This window comes from Cryptomeria japonica, chromosome 10, assembly GCF_030272615.1.
Source record: "Cryptomeria japonica chromosome 10, Sugi_1.0, whole genome shotgun sequence".
NCBI lineage: Eukaryota > Viridiplantae > Streptophyta > Pinopsida > Cupressales > Cupressaceae > Cryptomeria > Cryptomeria japonica.
This window is the reverse complement of record NC_081414.1, coordinates 218,265,065-218,288,409: the sequence shown is the minus strand read 5'-3', so window position 1 is coordinate 218,288,409 and position 23,345 is coordinate 218,265,065. Positions and strand designations below refer to the sequence as shown.

At 38.1% G+C, this 23,345-nt stretch overlaps 1 protein-coding gene across 1 annotated transcript in view; it reads left to right on the top strand.

The window, feature by feature from the left end:
* LOC131040431 (paired amphipathic helix protein Sin3-like 6) overlaps positions 1-23,345 on the top strand; it is a 171,630-nt gene that overhangs the window by 107,855 nt on the left and 40,430 nt on the right. The window lies entirely within an intron of this gene.

The following is a 23,345-nucleotide window of genomic DNA, read 5'->3' as shown; positions in this document are numbered from 1 at the left end:
GGAGCTCATAATTTACTCCAGTGGTCAACTCTACTTCAGATGAAGGAAGTTCTTTTTGAAGACATCAGCACCAAATGCAATCAAGTTGAAGAAGTCATCCATCCAATTCAGGACAAGGTGTTTGAGGTGTTATGTACTATTCTTGGCAGGAGTATCGAAGTTGAGACAGATGTGGACCTTCAAGAGTTGGAAGAAAAGGTCAAGGTCAGCTTTTGTAAAGATGAGAATATCATCACAGATGAGCAACGGGATCAAATGTTCACCACTATGCTCCTGAATGAGAAAATCAAAGAACTCGAACCTGGATGGGATGCGGCTCTTCTCAAGGCCTTTGATCAGGTTATCCACTTGGAGGAACGAATGAGGAATCTCCCCGAGATTCCTATTGCTGAGATTGAAGGAATTGTGTCTAGATTCGTTGCATATGCTAAGAAAGAGCATTGGAAAGGGAATAAGGTTCTAGAAGAGAGGTTGTTGTAGATGATGTGGCACCTTAATTATCATTGGTCTATGTTTCCTAGATTTTTGTGCCAATTAAATATTTGGCTATGCATTTGATATTGTTCAATAAAAAGGGGATTTTTTATAACAAACCCTAATTAGGGTTTAGGTGTCAAAAATCTTAGCCATTGATCTTCTTTTGATCTGGGCTGTTCATTGTAATTGAGGATGCTATAAATACCCTCACTCATTTTCATTTTATTATTAGAGACTAGATATTAGAAGAGATATTAGAAATTAGAGAGAAGAAAGTTATTTTGTAGCAAGATTGAGCATTGAAGAAAGAATTTCAAGCAATTGTTGTCTATGTTGGCTTTGAGATCAATAAAATATTGAAGTTATGGTGTTTTATTGCAATTCTTGTGGCTATCTTCATGGTTGTTTACTTTCTTGAATCATTCTCAGTCGAGATAGTATTTAAGTTTGAAGGACTAAGTGTTGAGCTTGATCTTTGGTGAGATTCACATTCCAAACCACTAGCTTCTTATTGATTGTAAGGACGCCTTGTGTGGTCAACTGGAGATATTTGGATTATTTAAACCTTCAATCATTATTGAACTATTGATATGTACCTTCATGGTAGTGTCTATGATTCTTGATGATTTGAAAAATCATTAGTCACCTTAGAAGATTGCATCAATTCCAATAAAGTTGTAATTCCTTGGCAATACTGAAATTGGTAGAATCTTACCAAGTCTAGCCTACATTGAGTCATTCTTAGGATTAGATTAGAACCTATCTCCTACAAACCCTGCCTTTTGATCTTTTTGAGAATTCATTAGTTTTAGGAAATTCTGTTCCTACAATTCGGAAACGTAAGGCCCCCTTGATGAAACAGCATTCACAACGACCATTGGTGCTTATCCACACGTAGAGACCCTACATCAAAGAACCTTGGAGTCATCCTGATTGATCCTTTTTTTGCGACATCTTCAGCAATTAGAGGCTTTATTCAAGAGAGGATAAGGTACCTTTAGGTATTTTATTTTGTGTTTGATAGTGTACAAAATACACGTCAACAGTAATCAAAATAATTTTTAATTATTTTTTAGAGCTCCCTAAAATTGGGCCGACCCCCTTGGAGCAAGTGCCCACCTTGGGAAAGGTATTAAATTAAATAAATATATTTCTACCTATGTTGGCTGACCTGAATTAGGAGGATGTGCCTCTTGATAAAGAGGTATTGTGGAAGAGATATGTCCGTTGGGAAAAGGTGTATGTGAGAGGTATTTAAAGGAGACTTTTGGCACTCCATTGATCAGCAATTTATTGCAATATCATTCTAATTTTTAGAGCAGACCTGCTTGTGTATGAAAGGTAGAAAGAAAGGTTTATTGCAGCAATTATTCATGATATACTTGTGCAAACTTATAAACACTGGTAATTGATTCAAGGCAATACTATGCAAATTGTGTGAAGAATATATTGTGGAACTGAGTGAAGGTTTTAGAGCAGAAATTCAAGACAGATTTGTGTGAAGGAGTCGACCGATTTTTGTTGAAATCCTTGAAGGGATCTAGGGAAGATCCAACAACTTTATAATCACTTTTCTTTTGAAGGTTGGTTCCTTCTACTTTGCAAGTTCAGGAGGTTGGAGCTTCTTACTCAGAGATTGGAGTCTCTTGCTGAGTTGGTGCTCAGTGAAAGGGATTGGTGTCTCTTGTGTGTTGGTTCCTATGAAGTTGTAAGAAGTTTTCTGTAAAAAGCAATATTTTTCCATGGTTTTCTCCCACAAGGGTTTCCACGTAAAATTGTGTGTGCATCTTGTGTTCTAATTTGCTAGATCTTACTTGTGTGGATGTTTTGATTATTGCTTATTATTGCTAAAGCTATGAATTGAAAATGTTGTTCTTATACTCATTGACCCCCCTTCTCAGTATAAGTGTGTGTGTTTTCTTCAAGACAAACACAAAGGAGGAGTATGTAGCACAACTTAACACAAGACAAGACTCATGAACATAACAAGCCAAGACACAAGGGTACCTTGAACAATGATAAGAGTCATCTCCCAAATAGAGTAATGACGACAAACAAGTCTATAACACTCAATTGTTAATTCAAATTCAGTCCTAATTCTATACAACACTCAATCATGAATTCAAAATCAGTCCCAATTCATTTAATTACCAAATTTAAATGTTTTCAAAAGCGTTTCATGCATATGGATCCAGCCTCTCCAAAAGCTCAATTTGATATTCGATGAAGATGCTAACACCCTTGAAGCACAAACCTTTGAATCCAAAAAAAAATTACAAATTTTCCAAAGCTCTCAAGCAATTCTTTGTGAGTGTGTGCCATAATAAAATCGTGTGCTCTCATTAATTTCTAACTTGTATAACAGATTCCATATCAAAAACTTTCAAACCTTGGCTAGAGAAATCTTAATATCTTAATATAAGAAAATAATATTTAATTCATAAGTAAAGCAATTCAATTAAATATAATGTTTCTCAATCTTGCATATCTTTCAACTTAAGCAAATTGAAATATTAAAAACCTATTTAACTCTGATTTTAATAATTTCTTGATAGATTGAATTTTAATTTATATTTTGTCAATGGGGGTGTGGTCAAATGGTAGGGTTGTTTGGTTTTCATGATGGAGACTATGCTTCAACTTTCCCCAAGGATATCTTACAATCGTAAGGTGTGTTAAGTGCAGTAATTTAGATTTTACATACATAGAAAAGATGGCATAGTTGGTGAGTAGTTCCTGAGCCAAACTTCAGGCGCGTTTTTATGCCAAAAATGCACTGAAAAAACTCATTGAGTCTTTGGCCAAGACTTCGGTGACTTCATGTAAAAAACTTGACCACACAGGTAAAAGCGATTGTGGCAGAAAAAAAAACACATTTGATATCAAATTTGCTCCTTTTTTCTGTCCAAGGCAATTAAACCCTCCCAACCAGCAAGAATGCCATTTGCAACGATTTTTCATCAACAAGAGAAGATTAGATGTAATGTCCCCTTCTTGCACCTAGTCAGTTTGGTTTTCCTCCATTATCTTATTCCCATGTTCCCGTAGGCTAAGTGGAGTTAGTTTGGGGACTTAGTGTCCTATGGAGAGTTCGAGCAAGTGATTTTAGTGTGTTCCAGCAGAGTTTCTATTTTAAGCATATGGCTATTTCTAGTAAGTGTCATTTTGGGCATTTGGTCTCAGCTTCTGTTTCTTCTCAGTTTAGAGTGAAGTTTTTTCAAAATTAGTGCCTTGGTGAGTTCTATGGTTGGTTGAATAATATTTATTTGATTTCACTTTAGTGTTACTCTATAACTTAATTTAAAAAGTGCAAAGTGTCAACTAAAAGTCCCCAAGATGCTACACCTAGGAAGGTGGGGCATAACTTATGTTTAAAAAAGTTTATTTTATGAGCTCAAAAAGGGATGCATGATGAGAGGATGCTTTAATATTTTATTAAAGTGAAAAGTGAGGGAAAATAATTCAAATGTGAAGAGTGTTGCCCTAGTTCTTCCCTCCACTTTCATAAATATGAGCTTTGAGCTGTCAATTGCATATTCAGAATTGGTGACTCAAGGAGATGCTGCTGAAATGAACTCTGAAAGTTCTCCCTTTTCTGGTTGAGGACGAAAAAACTCTACAGTGTTGCTGGTTTTGGTGGTGAAACATTCACCCTAGCTGGTTTGTGTGATAAGAATTCACTTTTCAATGATTTTGGCTTGCAAGTGATGTTTTGGGTTTGAAAATGATGAAGCTCTTTGAGGTTTTGTGATGCGGGTATTGAGTTTTCAGTGTGGTGTGTTCATTTTGACAGTGCTGTTTGAGGTTTGTGGTGATTGGATGTTTTTACACAGTGCTGGTCTTTATTTTTGGAGGTTCAAAGAAACCATATTTTGCTTGTAACCCTTGGAGTAAAGTATATCTGCTTCTGGGTATTGTTTTATTTCTCAGGCCTAGCCTAGGTGACTCATTTTGATATATTGTATGCTTTTTTGGTGGAGTACTGATTTCTTAGAGCAAATTGCCTTTCTTGTGGGTTGTACACTTTCCTTGCATTTGGCACATTGGAGATTAGTGGATTAAAATTTGCATTTTGGATTGGTGATTGCTTGCATTTGAGGCATTTGGAGGGATAAGTTCGTTGTGAGTTGATTGGGACAAATGTTTATGAGGATTTTATAACATATGAATTTATAGAGAAATCACCCTTGCTTGGTGGAAGCGCCCAGTTCATTGCAGAAAATTCTGAGTTTTTTGCAACCCGGAAATATCTCTTTCCAAGGCATTTGACTTCATTTTGGGACTGGTTATTGCTCAGGATAAATCTCATTTGTTTGTAGTTTGAGAAGACATGATGTACTGCTTAATGGAAACAATGCCTAATGACAGTGGAATTTAAAATGGTGAAAGCTGATAATCATTCCAAAGATCTTATTTTGAGGTTTGCACTTCATATTTCATCTTATTTTCAGATTTATGAATGAAGTTAATGAAGAGTTGTTAGTAAGCTAGTTTGTATGCATCTTGATCCATTCTATCTTTCAATGCAATGTTTTCTATGTTAAATATTAATGGGGAATGAAATTTGAAACAAGCAATCAACAAATAGTAAACACTTGGCTTCCAAAATATTGGCAAAACATTTTAAAAAAAATCAGTGGTGAACATTTCAGTGGTAGTAGAGCAAACCTTTCCTACCAGCCTCTATTAATCAATAGTTTGAGACACATTTTTTTCTCTGACTGAAAGAGGTCAGAGGTATTTAAACATGGAACAAAGAAGACCTTCTTGGCAGCCCCCATAGGTTCCCGAAGGTGAGACAATTCCAAGTATCCTTGAGATACAACATGACCCTCCTAATCATAGTGAGAGCACTACAGGAGACATGGTTGAGAGGGATAAGGGTAGAGCTCATTCTGTTAGCCCCAAAAAGGATTGAGAAGGAATTTGATACAATGCCGAACATGATGTCACAGTACTTGGGTAAGTTTGGATGGAGCATACCACATGACACAAAATAAAACATAGGGCAATCAGAATAATACACAGGGTAATCAAACATTTAGTGGGGAGAACAGTTCCACAAATCAACACAGGCAACTACAATACCTAGTACTTTCCAACCCATTTTCATGCGAAGAGATGCATTACAGGTTGCTCATGAGACTCCTCTACCATTCGTCAATGAGTTACAGAATACTTATGCAGAATATAACACCCTTCAAGATGCTCTCAAAAATCATTTGACTTATTGAGTTCATGGATCAAAAGAAGGGGGGTGGAGGAAGAGGTGATTATAGCGAACTGACAGTTCAAAGTGACTTACAATAGGCTTTGAGAAAGGTTACTTTGCCCATTTTGATGGAAGTGACAAATGCACAACTAGAGCATGGGTACAAAAGTTGTACTTTTACTTAGCTCTTAAACCTATGGCTGAGGATGAGGCAATTAATTTTGTTACTCTACACTTGGATGGAGTTGCACGAGTGGTGGTACCATTGCCTTATCACCTTGAGTCATAGATCTATCACTAGAAATGATGAATTTACCAATAAACTCATTTATAGATTTGAAAAAAAGGATCCTGAGTTGCACTTTAGGGAGATATCACAGTTAAAGCAATATGGTTCAGTGGAGGCTTGCATAACAAACTTTTAGAGGCTTTCAATTATGGTTTTTGGGATTATAGAGAGGAGATTGGTAGTCTTGTTTAGTGAGGGACTTATTGAGCCACTTAGGGGGTGGATTAAGGCATTTGATCCTCCATTCTTGCATGAAGCTATGAAGAAGGCAAGGATTATGGAGTGGGCTACCCCAAAATCTAAATATGATTCCAAGTCTTTTCCAAACAAGAAAGATAAGAAAACTTTTCTCAAAAGTCTCCAATCAGCAAAATAAATCAGTCATAAGACTTGATAGTGAGGCATTTAATGTCTTAAGAAAAAAGAATTTATGCTTCACATGCAAGGAACCTTGGGCCCCAACATATAAGTGTGCAACTTAAGATAAGGTGAATCAAATAGAGTACTATTCAGTAGAGTTATCATCAGCAGAAAAATCAGGCCAGGAATCTGATTCAGATAAAAAAGAGAAAGAAGAGTCTTTAGAAGAATCTGAAAAAGGTGAGGAGAGTGGAACACTTGCCCAACTCCATAGTTTTCAGAAGAACGAGTCCCTACACATTCGCAAAATATTAGGTGGACAGTGTTTGGTTGTATTGGCAGATATTAGTGCTGCTCATAATTTCATAGATAAGGGACTTGTAGCATGCAGGGGACATCAGACACAGGATGTCGATGGTTATAGATGGTTTTACTATTACATGCACCAAGATGATCCCACAGATGAGTCTACAATTGGGGAACTGTGAACTCAAGGATGACTTTTATGTGGTGAGTATTGGCTATACAGAGGCAGTGTTGGGGATACAGTGGTTACGTTCCCATGGAAAGATTACACTTAATTTTTAGACCATGGAGCTGAAATTCATATCACAGGGCAAGAATGCGGTATTGAGGGTAATGCCTAATGGAGGGCCATGCAGTGTCCTTTCAAACGCATGGAGAGGCTCTTTATACACAATCAGGAAGAGTGGGTAGCAAAGTGTGTAGTTATACCTACGATTATAGAAGAGGAGAAGAGATCATACCCTCTTGACATTTAGGCTTTTCTATCCAAGCAAAGAAAGGTTTTATGTAGAATTCCACTAGGTAGGCCTCTTGATAGGGGCATTGAGCATGTGATTGAGTTGGATGAGGGAGCCAAACTAGTTATCACCATACCATATATGCATCTTAAGAGGCACAAGGATGACATAGTGAAAGCAATTAGGGAGCTTTTGGAGATGGGGCACATTAGAGAAAATAAAAGTCCATATGCTTCTTTAGTTGTGTTGGTGAAGAAGGATGGGACAAGCATATGTGCATAGATTATAGGGCATTGAATAAGAAAACCATTAAGAATAGGTACCCCATCTCATGGATAGATAAGCTCATTGATGAGCTATATGGAATAGTCTATTTGCTTCTACAACCTCTCACAATCTCCTCGTATAATCTGCAGCGAGTCCTCTTAATACCTTCTCTTTATTTGCATTTGTACCACTTCCATTTCTGTATGCATCTGCTCCAACATCACATGAATATCATTGCAAATGCTTTATCAAATATTCTCTCTATATACATTCAGTTTGCTTTAATGCTCTAAACTATCTTCTTGAATAGTCTATTATATTATCTTCATATACAGATTTTCTGATATATATATATATGATTTTCTAATTGTGCACACACTCACCACATATTCGTCTCACAAACTCCTTAATATACCTTCTCAAGAAAGATGAGTTCATAAATGAACACATCCTTCCATAAAAATGTGTCTTTTGTTAGCATGAGATTTTTTATCCTTGATTGCAGTCTAATGTTATTTGTTTATTAATAATCACAAAGAAATGAAGTCGTAGCTTTTCGTAACTCATAAATATCTTTCTTTATGTAGCCACTGCCTTAAGAGCCTTTTATTCACTACTCATAGAAATTGCTCTTTTAGTAATAAATTTCTGTCTTCTTTGATCCTTAATTCCTTTATAATAGAGTTGATATCTTGAGCATGTGGGTCGCTACTTTATTCTTAATAAATTTGGCATATAATGAAGTCGGCTGCTGATCAATGCTGTTTTATCATTTCTTTCACTGATTTTGAATATTCCAACTTATTATCTTATAATCGCCTCATCCATTTAATAACTCACAGCCTTCACATAATTAATAATGCTGTTCTTTATTTTAATATTTGTTTATTTCTTCATACTCGAATTTGTCTTCTTATCGCTATAGATAAACTGATCATGGTGAATTCTATCCGCTGCTCATAATGAAGATTGCTGTCATTGCATATGGATCGCTTGCTTAATTAACCCGCCGCCTTCCAAACAAACTTTTTCATGATGAATGACTTTGTTTCTATCATAATTGGTGGTTTCTGGTTTATGATTTATGAAATGGCTTTGCTATCATAATCGTACCCCTTGAATCGGCTCTTCAGTGGACCATAAACTGCACATCATAAAGTTGACCATTACTTATCAAGTTGGTGCACATAAAGTCACTTCCATGGTCTATAATTAAGTCATTGCCTCTTTCACACAATCGTTACTCTTAATAATTGTTTTCAAGATAATTTCTGTTCTAAATAAATGGTTCGGTTATTAACATGACAGTCTGATAGCTTCTTAATGAAGTCGGCTGTCCATTAAGGAAGTTTCCAATCAAAGAAGTCGTTGCTGAATCAGATTTAATATCATTTCTATCTTTATTGATCAATCCGTCATCTTCGTGTTTTAATATAAACATAAGAGATTAATCACTTTAATGTATCACTTGTCTTCTGTGATATCCCCAACCAAACAAGTGCAGCATATCACCATGGGTCAGATTAGATCAGAACTGTTATTAAGTTACAGGCAGCAACATCCTTGTACTTGATGATATTCATGGGGAAGAGTGTTAAGTATGATGCAGGCTGAAGATGTTCATAACTCATGACGCAAGGAGAACTCTTTTATATATGAAGACAAATCCTATCAATACCATCATACCCGACTATGCAGAAACCACATATTATCCTCACGGTAGGAGCAGAAAATCGATGATTATCTTAATCATTAACCAATTTCGATCTTGACTAAGACATTTACAAAGGGCAGTGATTATCCAAAGGGGGTGCAATGTCAATTAATGATTGTTAAGGCAATTCTCCATGTTAACCACACCTGTCATGAAAGGACCAGACGTGACTCTTCTAGGAGTATCTATTCCGAAGGGGCATGACCTTTAGGAAACCAAGCTATTTAAGGGGGATCGATAGTCATTATCAAGGATCATTGGATTAAATCATTTATTCTTCTTCATATTCCAGATTGGATAGGCTCTATCGCACATTGGCCTTTGGCAGATCGGTTCACATACAATTAAGGAAAGAAATCAGGAGCAGTAACATCTCTGTAAGTGATAGTGAATACAGTTGCACACTTATTGTAGGGAGCAGCAAGATACTGCGTTGTGATAAGTGATAGAAGCAAATTAAAACATATTTCTCTCTGCCACATCAAAGATAGTTATCAACTATGCTAACTGCACGGTTCATATTGTATATCAGGAGTATAGATAAATTAAAATACAATAATCATAAATTCTCTTGTATAAATAGCTGTGATTGCCTAGCCTATTGATTAGTAATACATATTATATCAACATATTATAAGTGATATTTTTTTTGCATTTGGTGGTACCAATTATCATTCTAGTAGGCATTGATTATCAAGATTCATAGGAAATTTGGGGTTGGAAAGAAGTCCCTTGCAATTGATTTACAAGTTAATTGTTTCCTTATTCTTGAGTATCAATATAAGGGGACATTACATCTTCATAAACATGTCTTCTTAAGAAAGTCATTGTTCTTTCTATGAGTCTTCATTATGGTCACTATTTTTTATAGTTGCTGTCTATATATTTATTAATAACAAATTCCTCGATGCTTATTGATCAAGATTCAAAAAACTTAGTGATAAGACTGCTCTCCCTTATTCTGTCTTGTTTAGTATAACTGATGTTTAAACAGATGAGTTCCTTTCTTTGCATAATCACTGCTGCATTTGTTTATCTTATCTTAATCACAAATGGTAGCTAATCTTGAATATGATCAAGCCATGCCACTCATCTTCATAACTTTCATCTCTCATTTGACATTAATGATAATGATGACAATTCAATGAAACAATCTTGCTCATACGTTCTTGCCAAGTTTTCCAACAATCTCGTTATTCTTTCTTTGACATTGATGATAGTAGACTTCATCTTGTGTATCTTTGACATCAATGACAATGAACTCTACTCGTCTATGTAGCCTGGACACCAATGACAACATTTCCAACAGAGAGGAGGTGAAAGGAGCTACTCCATTTATGATAAGGAGATGTTAGCCATAATGCAATACCTTGTTGGAGGGAGGTATACTTCCATGCTTATTCAGTGGAGTGTGCAATTACATTGAGCATGGACACATAATGCTTATTCAGCAGAGTGCAATTACAATGCACAAACACTTGTGCAATAACAGAGCATAGGCACCTCTCGCTTATCTTGTCGAGTGCAATTACAAAGCACGAGCACTTCATGCTTGTTCAACAAAGTATAATCATAAAGCACAATCACTTCCACTTGTTCTATGGTGAGTGCAATTACAACAAGATGCAAATTACGAGACCACTGGTAGTACTACCATCCAGGATATTACAATATGAGATCAAATGTATCACAAACATCATGTATAAAGATTAACTGCTGAAATATGCTGGTCTAAATGCCGATCACAAATAAATTTTGCTGCAACAACCCCAACATGAACCAAATAACAGGAATAAATCAGCTTAACTATGAAAGAACTACAAAATATCTCATATGAATGATATGGAATGCTGGTGTAGATTTGATAGCATTCTGTTGTTGTTGATATAATACCAAATCAAAATTGAACACATTGAGAGCACACTATGAATTGCTAAAGACATTACCTGAGAGTTGTTAATGATTTGTAGCTTCGGTTGGATTACTTCTATCATTGAAATCAAATGCATAAGTGGCCTATCGGCCTTGAGCATTTGATTACTATCCTTTCCTTGTATTTTTACTATGATTGTTGATTGTCTTAATTCATGATTAACTACAGCAAGATAACTATCATGTATACATGACTGACTTTGTCTTGATATTGCTATTATTCATATCAGTCATACAATCATAATCGTGCTGACAATAATCATCGTATTATTGATAATAATTCAGACTTCAATATCGATTTCGATATTCTTATTAATAATATCGATATCATACTATGCTGATAGCATAGTATGATATCGACACCATTAATAATTCTAATATTATTCCTGTTTGATAAAGTGTATCGAACTGATTCATATTTCTAAGGTGCTTTGTGTATCGGCTTAACAAATTGTAATGGTTATTGTCTAAACTTATTGCAAGTGAATTGGTGTTGAGAAAACCGATAATGTAAACCATCCGATAAAGCATGTTTTGGCATGTCTTCGTAGAGACATTGTTGGCGGCAATATTGTACACGGAAATAAAACTAGTTAATTAAGTTGTAATTGTGTTGGTTAGTTGGCAACCGAGGGGTGGCAGTTGCGGTGCGACGGTTGGTGCTCACACCCCCTTGGTATCTTTATATACTTCCGAATGTAACTTGTGGGAGAAGATTTATGAATGGAATAACATATCTTATACTTGTTTGATATCTATGGTGTTATTATTCTACATTATGTACTTTATGCTTTAAGTTATTCACCCGAGAGGGCAAACATTTGGTGCCGTTGCCTAGACGTACTCGGGAACGGAAGACGCGGATGGTGCACGGACGCGATGGGCCTACCCATCGTTGAGATGAACCCAAAGGCTGACGACGCTCACACGGAACAATCGGTGAAGGGGAAATTGAACCTCGTAATAATCTCGGCACAATGTTGAGATAAATTGTGGCCGAAAGGAAAAATAATAAAAGTTTTTTTTTTGTACATGGTGTGTGCTTGCTATGTACGGAAGTGATTTATGCACAATATATTAAATAAAGATAGAAATAAAAAAGCAAAAACGGACGAGTGGGAGGCCGCGCAGAGGGCCTTGATTCTAGAGCAGCAAGTAGAATGTAGACGGAGGCTGAGGCAACTTGCCGAAGGATGACCTACCAAAGGGTGGCCTGAGGTGAACCAAGGAGGTGTCACGGAGGGTGCAAAAGCCGATGGAAATTTCTATGCGTCGCCAAAACATTGTAGGGTGCGGAGCCATGAAGAGTTTCTGGAGGAAACAAGGTTAAGGAGAGATCTAGTCGAAGAGACCCGGGATCGGTTCAACAACTTATCCCTTACACCACAAAGTGAGGATTACCAAAGGGAGCCAGGAGTGGGCGTGGGTGACAACGAAGGGGAGGATAACCGTACGGTAGGTGCCACACTCGGTAGGCAAAACACCGTCACCCACGCAGGACACACCATTGGCACCGAAGGGAGCAGTGCAGGGGCACAGACACAGCCATAGAAACCTCCAGGAAGATGACCCCCATCGATGGGGAGTAAACAGAAACTGCCGAACTTCAATAGCGACGGGAAGGAAGATCCTGTCCGCCATTGTCGAACGTGCGAAACCATATGGTCAGCGAACGGTGTTACCGACCAAAACGAATGGGTAACATAGTTCCTAGCAACCTTGAGAGGAGTGGCCATAGACTGGTACTCAGATACGGACAAGGCCAAAGTCGGCACATGGCCCGACCTGAAGGAGTTTGGGATAGAGTTCCGCCTCTGAGAGATGACAACGAAATAGTCGCTGAGATCTATGGAACGAAGCAGAACAAGAACAAGACTGTCCGAGCCTATAGTCGGTGGCTGAAGAAACTATTGGGAAAAATGGAGAGTCAACTAGCAGATGGGTTGAAAAAGCATTGGTTCGTGGAGGGACTAAAGCATTCCCTCCGAAAGAAGATGAGAATCGTTCCACCTACATCGTACGAAGACGCATACAATAGAGCGATGGATCTCGAGAGCGAGACCAAGACATTGAAGAAAAAGAAGAAGGATAGCTCGTCCGAGGGGGATGACTCGTCACAGGAAAGCAGCAGCGACATCGAGGCTGGCAAACGGGTGCAAGCGCTCCAGAAAGACATGGAGCAAATGAGGAGGGAATTCAAAACAATGAGAAGCACTGGTCGGATCGAAGGGGATATATGGTGCACTGAGTGCAAAGAGAAGGGGCACACAAAGGGTACTTGCCTGAAGAAGGCATTTTGCGAGATTTGCCAAGTGATGGGACACTCCACCAAGGAGTGCCCATACAACATGAAAACCCGGAATACGCAAATGAACCAAGTGTTGTTCACGGAGCAGGCCACAACATCCGCACCAACGGGTACGGCCTAGCAAACCAACACAACGACATCATCTGGAGGTTACCGGGACAACAGACGTGGCGACGGAAGGAATAGCAACAATAACAATAACGGAAGCCGTATCCAGTATGACGCCAAGGGCCGGCCAATTATCCAATGTAGGGCCTGTAATCAGTGGGGGCACTTCGTCCGTGATTGCACGAAGCAAGCCACCCCTCAGCACCTCTGTTGATGGCGTGGGCCAGGTGACCATGAGGATGCAAATTGCCCACAGGCAAGGGTTAATCTCCTCAACATTGAGAAGGGTGAGAAGACTGGTGAGAAAGAAATACTGGTGATCACCCGCGCCCAGACGAAAAAAGCCACTTATCCCGACCCCCGTACGGAGAAGGAGAGATTACGGGAGGCAAAGGCCAATATTGAACGTGAGATGACGACCGAATGACGGGACAACGAGGTGGCGAGTACATCATCCCGTACGGAAGCGGAAAATAACATCATTGGGCAAGTACTATAGATGGAAGTACTTATAAGGGTAAAGGACCTTCTAGAAACAATGCCACAGTTAAGAACCGCCATTTTTAGTTCCATACAAACCATTGCGCAGGCACCTTTGCGTGCCACACGGGCGGACGTTCTGGTCAGCCCCTCGGCTGACCCAATGTTGTTGGCCTTAAATAGTGGTCGGCATCCTGTTGTAGTAGAGATGGGAATTCTCGGGGCTATCCTCAAAGACACCATCGTGGACGGAGGTTCGGGGGTGAATGTACTGCTAGAGGATACATGGAAGAAGCTGGGGAAGCCAACACTATGGCCACCCACGTTCAACTTGGTAGGTGCAGACCAGCACGGCATCAAGCCACTCGACACCCTGATGGCCCAGCCAGTCACCATCAGCACACAACCTTGCATACTAGATTTTGTGGTAATCCCACTCAAGAAGAAGGGGTACGATGCCATCTTAGGCAGAGGGTGGCTGGTTACAGCAAAGGTGAACCACGACTGGAAAAAGAACACCCTTTCTATGGAGAAAGGGGGGTGGAAGTACACCATTGATCTGAGGACCCAAGTTGTTGACGAGGAATTGGCATTATCTTCAAAATCGGAGGATGAAGGAAAAGGCGACCCGAGGGACGAAGGACGGGGCTGCAGGGAGCCCAACAATGAAGGGATTCTCAAACTAGGAGAGTGCTTCGAGGATGAGATAGGGTCATTGAACGGGCTCTTCCATTGGCAGATGGAGGATTATGAAATGTTCCAGAGCTACAGGATCGAAGTAGAGGAACCAGAGTAAGTAATAGAGGAGGCGTACCTGCCAGAATACATAGAATATTGGAAGGGAGACGCCCCAAACCTCGGTGACGTAGATAATCCAAAGATCAATTGTGTCGGCAACGATTGGAACCTTGTGTGGAAGGCCGCAGCTTTCAAAATCTTTATTATTCTTCTTTTTCTTATGTACGGGAAGGAGACCGTGGTCCCTGTAGAATTTGTGGTTCCAGGTCTTCGGATGGCCATTGAAAATAGACTTGCCACCAATGGATCCAAATTGAAACCCTACCACGCGAAGCGCGTAGGGGGCTTGAGAGGCCGGAAGGACACCCGAGAGGCCGGAGGGGGACCCGAGAGGATGGAAGGGGACTCGAGAGGCCGGGCAGGCGACTTGAGAGGCACGGGACCAACGCGGGAGACTCTTGGGCGAGGAAAACCGAGAAGGATGAAGGGCGATCCTAGAGACGGGACTTGAGCCGACGACTCTCTAGACAACTAAATTGGGAAATTGAAAAAAAACAAAATGTATGGCTATACGGGTCCGTACGACAGTTGACCATACGACCGGGAAAAAAGAAAAAAGAAAAAAAAAGGCGCACGATGGTGGGGGCCACTGCATGGTGGACCCACCGTGCGGTGGACCACCGAACAGTGGGACCATCATACGGTGGCAACACCGACGGTGGGCACAACCGTGCGGTGGCAACACCGACGGTGGGCACCACCATGCGGTGGCAACACCGACGGTGGGTAACTGGCGGTGGACACCGCCGCGGGTTAAAGCCGCGCAAATTAAAAGGAAGAAATAAAAACCCCGCACGAGGAAAGACATGCAGCCCACGCCAAGCAAAAAAAAAAAAAAAACGGACGAAGAGAAAAAAAGGAGAGACGAGCACAGCAACGCAGCCATAAACACAACACCGCATGATTGGAGGTGGTAGTGCTGTATGGTTGGGGTGCCATCGGGGACATTACAGTGGACAAAAAAAAACGACAACCAGATTAAAATCATTCGATGGAGTCTGGAGCCAGGACACTATAAATTTAGAGTGGAGAAGAAGGGTTTTTGCATCTTAAAATATCACAGAAAATGATGTGCGCCATGGACTTTCGTATGGTTTTGAAGGTTGTAAATTTAGAGTGGAGAAGAACGGAGCGCACCTGGGGCGCTACCCTCGGACCTCGTGAGGGGTGCTGCCCCTCGACCCCGCTGGGGGCACTGCCCCTAGACCCTAGTTTATTTTTGAGCTACAGTACACTTGTTGGAGTTGGACGGAGGGCATTGGAGATGTCACGGTAAGTGTTGTGGTTGTCCGTACTGTGAGAAAGAAGCCTGCAGCTAAGCATTGGCGGGGAAGCCATAAGCCGTAGAGGGAGACGGATTTGGAGGTTGCGAACAAACAGAGTTTGAGGGAAGGCATTTCAGGTCCGCGCAATTGTATGATAGCAGAGTGTTATTCAGTTCAGTTAGCAGCCTTTGGGGAGTGTGATGGAGGATTTGAGGTGTCTCCTAGCTTTTGTGCCAAAGGGTTGTGGCCACCTCCAGGTAGGAATGGTACGCTTGAGGAACTTGGAGTATGTCTCGGCTGGACGTGAGGTTGCCTTGGTGGATGCAGAGAGGGCTTGGGAGGAGTTGACCACCAAGTTGGAGGCAGTACTAGCGTGAGACATAGCCCAGCGTACCCAGGAGTTGGATGCCGAGAGGCCAGCGCGGGTGGCTATCGATGACAAATTGGCTAGGGAGACAGTATCATTTGAGTAGCAGTTGGTGGAGGCTGAGATCGAAAAGCATGTTTTGCAGAAAAGTTTGGTTTAGGCACAGGAGGATTGTGATGTCAAAGAAAGCACTAATGGTGAAATCCGCACTTGAGCATAGGATGGTAGCAGAAAAGGGTTTTTAAGCGAGGATGCAGCAGGTGTATAAGTTCCAGGCTCGATTGGCGTCAGCAATTCTATTTAATGTCATCTCTATTTTGTATTAAGTCATCTGGAGACGACTTCTTTTCTTTTGGGGGGGATGATGTTGGCAGCAATATTGTACACGGAAATAAAACTAGTTAATTAAGTTGTAATTGTGTTGGTTAGTTGGCAACCGAGGGGTGGCAGTTGCGGTGCGACGGTTGGCACTCGCATCCCCTCGATATCTTTATATACTTTCGAATGTAACTTGTGGGAGAAGAATTATGAATGGAATAACATATCTTATACTTGTCTGATATCTATGGTGTTATTATTCTGCATTACGTACTTTATGCTTTAAGTTATTCACCCAAGAGGGCAAATAGACATGCCTCTATGCGGACTATGTGCGCAAAGGGACATGACTCTACAGAGACATGTCTCCATATATTCCTTCATAAATATATCGGATTCAAAATGACTGGAGAGGCACCGAAATCAATTAGTGCCAATCAAGATCGAATTTATATATATTTGAAGAAAGTTGAAAGAAGTATACAACAGCAATCCATTAGTGCATGCCTTTGAAGATCGGTCCATTCTTAACACTCAGCAATATAATCATACTTGGTGAATCAGCTTACTGTGTGCATATACTAATTCCTCTTTATACATGCAGCAACCTGCAAGAATCGTATGCTAGTAAGAGCATCATTTGTGAAACATAAAATTAAAAGATACCTCTATTTCTATCTACTAAGAAATCTAATCTACATTAACAAGAGTACCCAACAACAAAGTAGAACTAAAACACCACTCCAAATTGTATGGCCAGCAACTCAAAATTCCAAGTAACACCTCTAAAATGCTTGCTAACATTGGATAATGATTGGATAATGGGTGGTTACTATTGAAGATGATAGGAGCCTGTTGATTACTAAAATCTGATTAAGACTAAAAAATTATAAGCTCCTTTGAAAACTAGAATTTGCATTGTAACTCCTAAAGATCCAAAACCCATCACATCCTAAAACTATATATATGAAATATAACTTATATTATACAGAATTTTATTCTTAAATGTTTATTTCATCCCCAAACACTATAAGACATGTCAACATAGAATGACAGTCATACTAAAGCATGTGCAAGTTTGAAAGAAGCTTTTCAGCAGCTAGTATAGTAGGTAGAGTGAAATGTATGACCCCTTTTTTCAATCATGCAAACACCAAAAGTTCAGTTCATAATTGATAGGAATGAGAGCGCCTATGTTGGATACCACCCAAGAGTTAGCCAAATTGGAGAAAAGGGTAGTGCTTGATCTTCTAAATACTCACACCTAGCTACAAATACGACTCAACATATGGTGGTATGGCCTCACCACCAAACTCCTTCAAAAACTCATCAAACTCAACAACAAACAACATTGACATAACCCAAAACAACTCATAAAAACGCATAGAATACCTCCATTTTTGAAGCAACAAACTGAAACTACACAATCCTTGAAACAAGTGTTTCGAGAGGGTTTTCATCCTCAAGAAAATTGGATATGAACATAGTTTCTCTATAAAGTAGAAAAAATATCAAAACATGGCTAACTTCAACAATGAGATCTCAACCTCCTTTTATAACAATCTAGAGGGAAAATAATAATTTTTCTTTTTCCTCCAGAAACACTTTTTTCAAATTAAATAATAATCCTTTTGAGAGAGAAAAAGTCCTCCATGTGCTTAGGCATACCCCTATAGGCACAACTTAAAATGCTTTCAAATAAATTATTGTAATATTTCCTTAAGATAACTTAAACTATAATTTATTCAATAATTTAATAACTCACCTAAGTTGCATAAAGCATCAAAATGAGACAAATATGAAATTTTTACCATACCAACATGTCATTAAGGCCTTAGGACCATAAGATGAAGCAACTTGGCAACTGTTTAAAAATAGCATGCTTTTATAAGAAGTTTGGAGAGCTCCCAAAAGGTTGGAATTGCATTCTGAAAGCATCACAAGGTATTCCAATACCACTTGAACTCACTGCCATGAACAAAACCATTGCTATACCAACCCTGTTATGCCGAAGACTAAGTTACCGAATCGGGTACGGATACGGGTACGGGTACGTAGTTTCGGTACGTGGATACGTCAATTTTTTTGGAGGGGGTTGGGTACGTTTTGGGTACGCCTCTTTAATAAACATATGAAATCATAAATATATACATATTTAATACCTAAAACTTTAATGTCATAATAATATAAATCTATATTATATTAAATTTATAAGTTTATGAACTATTATCTTAATACCATATTAATATAAAGTTATTTGATATTATTGAGTTTTTAAACATGTTAAATATTAATAATAAATATTAACAAAATAAAAGTAAAACTATATTCCTATCACTATTTTTCAAAACCTATTAATATAAATACTACTTAATAGGTCATTCATAAAATAACACATGTACAATAATAATAAAAATAATTAAATTAACAATAAATATTAAATAATATTTAATTTAATATTAATTAATATAATTTAATATAACTAATTTAAGTTTAAATTTAATAAACAATAGAATTCATTAAAATAATTGTAAGCTTCTTAATGTTAATAATAACAATAAACAATATTAAATTTAATAAAATTTTAGTAAATTAAAAACCTAAAATTAAAGTTAAAACTTATATAGAGTAATTATAGGAGAATAAGAAAACACTTCCGTCGAACACAAATTTGGATCCGTCGGGAAGAGGCTATTCGAATGGATGGAAGAGTGAATCTTCGTTGGGAGGAGGCTACTTTGCCCTCGTCTGCCCTCGTTTGACCTCATCGTGCGTCACCTCCCCTTGTCTGCCCTGGTTGTGCGTAGCCTTGCTGCGTCGTCTATGCTTGCATCTGTTCTTCTTGGCTGCACAAAAAATTCGAAGAGAAACCTATGTATTTTGATTTAGGGTAAACACGTTTTCTTTCTAAAAAGTGGAAAAAAAACCCCTCGAAATCCACATTCGACATTGACTCGTCAAAAACGCCACAGAATCGAAAAATAAATGCCACGTCATTCCAAATACGTTTGGATTCATGGTTGAAAACGTGGATACGTTTCAGAGGGCAAATGCAGGAACCCCGTTCGATTCCACAGGGATTCCAGTTCGAATCCGAATCTGATTCGAATCGTACCCGGATCCAGGTCAAAACCTAGACGTACCGGTAACTTAGGCCGAAGAAAGTGAGATTTCTCCCTTTCTCATCAATTAGCATATAGAAAAACTTGAAAAATAGATTAGTTGTTCTTAAACCAATTATGCTTGAAAAGGGGACATTACACCTGGTAGACTCAAAATGCTCAAGTGTTGTAGAAGCATATGATTGAGTTCCCATTAGGCTTACTAACTATTCACTTAGTAGAAAAAAAGTGGTCACAACTCACTAACAAGTTAAAAATTGAACAAACCATGTTGTGAGATCACTTAGAATAATGAAGACTTTCATCCTCGGAATTCAGACGAAGATTGAATTATATCAAAATATACATTATTCCATGGTAATAAAAAACATCAAAAACATAGTCTACAAATTATGTTGGGCCTTCACATGAAATTTGGGACTCAAAACCTAATGGACACCACCACAAAAGTAGTATAGACTGTTCAATTGCAGAATTGTCCTCTTTCAAGACTTATCCAAAATTAATTTACCACAACTGTAACATAGTGTTTGCACTATTGGCTTCCAGTTTTCGTTTTCCAAAACGACACAAGGATTTCTAAGTAAAAGGAAATCAAGATTGCATAAAGCGAAGAGCACTTCCCAAGAAAACTAGAAATTCATCTTTTTTATAGACACAAGTCTTCACAACACTCAAAAATCATAAAATTGACATTCCAAATCACTAAGAATCCTTAAACCCATCTTTCTAACAAACATAGATCATAGTTTCCTTAACACCCAAATCCCAATACCCTTTTGCACAAATTGGTAAAGCATATTGCAACTAGGAATAAATTCACATAGGAATACATCCATTGACATTGCTAATCCATTCAGAAGTGTAAATTGCCCAAACCTATTCTCCTAGGTTTTCAAAATCCATTCCTAGGTTTCTAATTTCTATGCTAATTTTTCCATTTCAATAAATGATTAGCCTAGGGTTTAGATTTCCAATTTCACTTTTCAGATTTATTTCAACAAAATCAGAATTAACATGTTTCCAAATTCATTTGATTCCAATCTTCCACAACTCCAATTTCTCTTAAATTGAATTTTTCTATCTTTTCTTAGGTTTTCCATAGTTCAAATCTGTCCTTTCTAGACAAGAAACCTAAGATTTCATCTCTACAAGTTATTTTTAGATTTGATATATTCAAATATCAGATTTAACAAGTTTTCAATTTTTTTATAAAAATCTAATCCTAAAGATTCCAAGTTCTCTTATATTGATTGCCACAATAAATTCTAAAGTTTACATTTTTCCAAATCCATATTTTTCCATTGCAAATAATTGTATTTTTACACATATTCTCAATTGTGAATTTTAAAATCAGTCCTAATTCATTTAATTACCAAATTGAAAGGTTTTCTAACATCTTTTATGCATATGAGTCCAACCTTTTCAAAAAATATATTTCAAATTCAATGAAGCTGGTAAAGCCCTTGAATCCAAATCAAGCAATCCTTTTTGAGCGTGTGAAAGAATAAAATTAGTGTTCTCTCAAGAATTTATGCCTGTTATAAAAGATTCTCTTTCAAAATCTCTCAAACCCTAACTAGAAAAACCATAATCTAAGAAAATAATATTTAATTTCCAACTAAATCATTTCAATTAAATGTAATATTTTTAATTCATACATATTCTACAACTCAAGAAAACTCAATTACCAAAAGGATTTTTATTTCTAATTTAATAATTTTCTTCCTTACGTATCTAATTTTAATATATATGCTTTATTGCAAAGAAATCAAGAACTATATTTATTCTTTTTTAGATGGAGGGTTTTATGTCAAAACTAGATTGTTGTAACCCAATTTGAGAGCATGAGTCTAAGCTCATACTTCTTCAACTATGAGCCCAGCACTTAGGGATATCCATTTTGTCAAAGTCACCTAGGGCATGATCTTGGTTTCATCCCTTAACAATGTCAAGGCCTTGCACTCATCAAGATTTCGATTGGTGCTGGGATTGTTTAGAGCCATTTAACTTCACCAATTCCAGCTTAAAAAGTTTGCACAATGAACAATCTAAAATAAGAGTTGCAAGTCAATTTTAATTTGACTAATCTACTATTCAAAAATAATATTGATTAGTTTCACATAAATAATAATTAAATTAATTTATAAATTTAATTAAATCAACTTCTAGAATATAAATAAGCAATCACATTTAAGTGTCTAATTTACTTTGTGATGTCCCCGATATAATTAAATAATAAATACTTTATTGTAAGGCCCCAAATGTAATAACAAATCTTTCTGGCCCTTTATTTAATTAGATTAGTCAAGTCTTAGTTTGGTCATGTTGGCCCATTTGTAACCCTTTGGGAAAGTTCCTGGAGCTCATATTTATGGCCAAGTTTGTCATTTGTGTTGGTAGGCGATTTTGGTATTTTCTCTTGTTTGTACAAATTCCAGTTGGAGTTTTGTTATCCACCATTTCGAAGGTGAAAGACCCTCCCTCTTTGGTTCTCGCAGTTTCGGTGGGAGCAACTCCTCACCCTACTCTGCCTTGCTCTCAGTCCCGGATTGTGGTAATTTGAAGTGTATTAATCTGACTATTCTCTGGCTCGTGCAATATTATACAAATCTTCTTGTTCATCATTTATCTAGCATCATACCTTATTGCAAGCTTCATCGATTGGTTCGGTGACTAGTCTTCACTACTATACGGTTTTCACATTGTACGGACTGCACCCTCACCGTACGGTCTCACACCGTATTGCCACCCTCTTCACACCACCGTACGGCCTCCCTCACTCCATCGTATGACATTCACACCATATTGCCACCCCTCCTCACACCACTGTACAGCCTTCACTCCACTGTACGACATTTGCACCGTACAACCCCCTCCTCATACCACCGTACGGCCACTCCTCTCACCACCGTACGGCCTATTCACTGTACGACCTTTCCCTTGCAAGTTCATACGCCCTTGCCAGTTACACCGTACGGTCAAGGAACATTACATACTTAGATTATTAATTTAAAAATATCTACTTCAGCCTTTGGATTAAATGTTTGTAACACTTCACAAACCAGAGCTAGTTTACCTTCCTCATTAATCTTGACACATATGCCTTAGTAGCAATGCTAGCTAAAAAAATCCATTTAATGACATATTCCAATTTATGACATTTACTTACATTGTTAGTGTCTAATCAGACTACTTTCATTTTGGGAGCAAGTATATGAGTAGTGAAGCAATTCAAATCAACATTGATAATCATTGCAAACCTTATCATTCTAGATATATAATATTGGTACTAGACAGTAGACATTCTATAGATTTCTTCCTCAATAAAAGATATATAACACTCGTGTATATGTTTGACATTTATTTTTGTTTGCATTTTTCATCCACCCATCAACCATACAAGAGGCCTGTTTTATTATTGTGCAAGATAAGATTTCTAATATTATTTCTTTAGATTAAACTTTTAACTTTAGATGCTCCTGCATTACATTCCTCCAGATATTTCTTCCAATCTGTTTTTGGTAATGAGTGAGAATCGCAAACCTTCTCAACATCGTACAC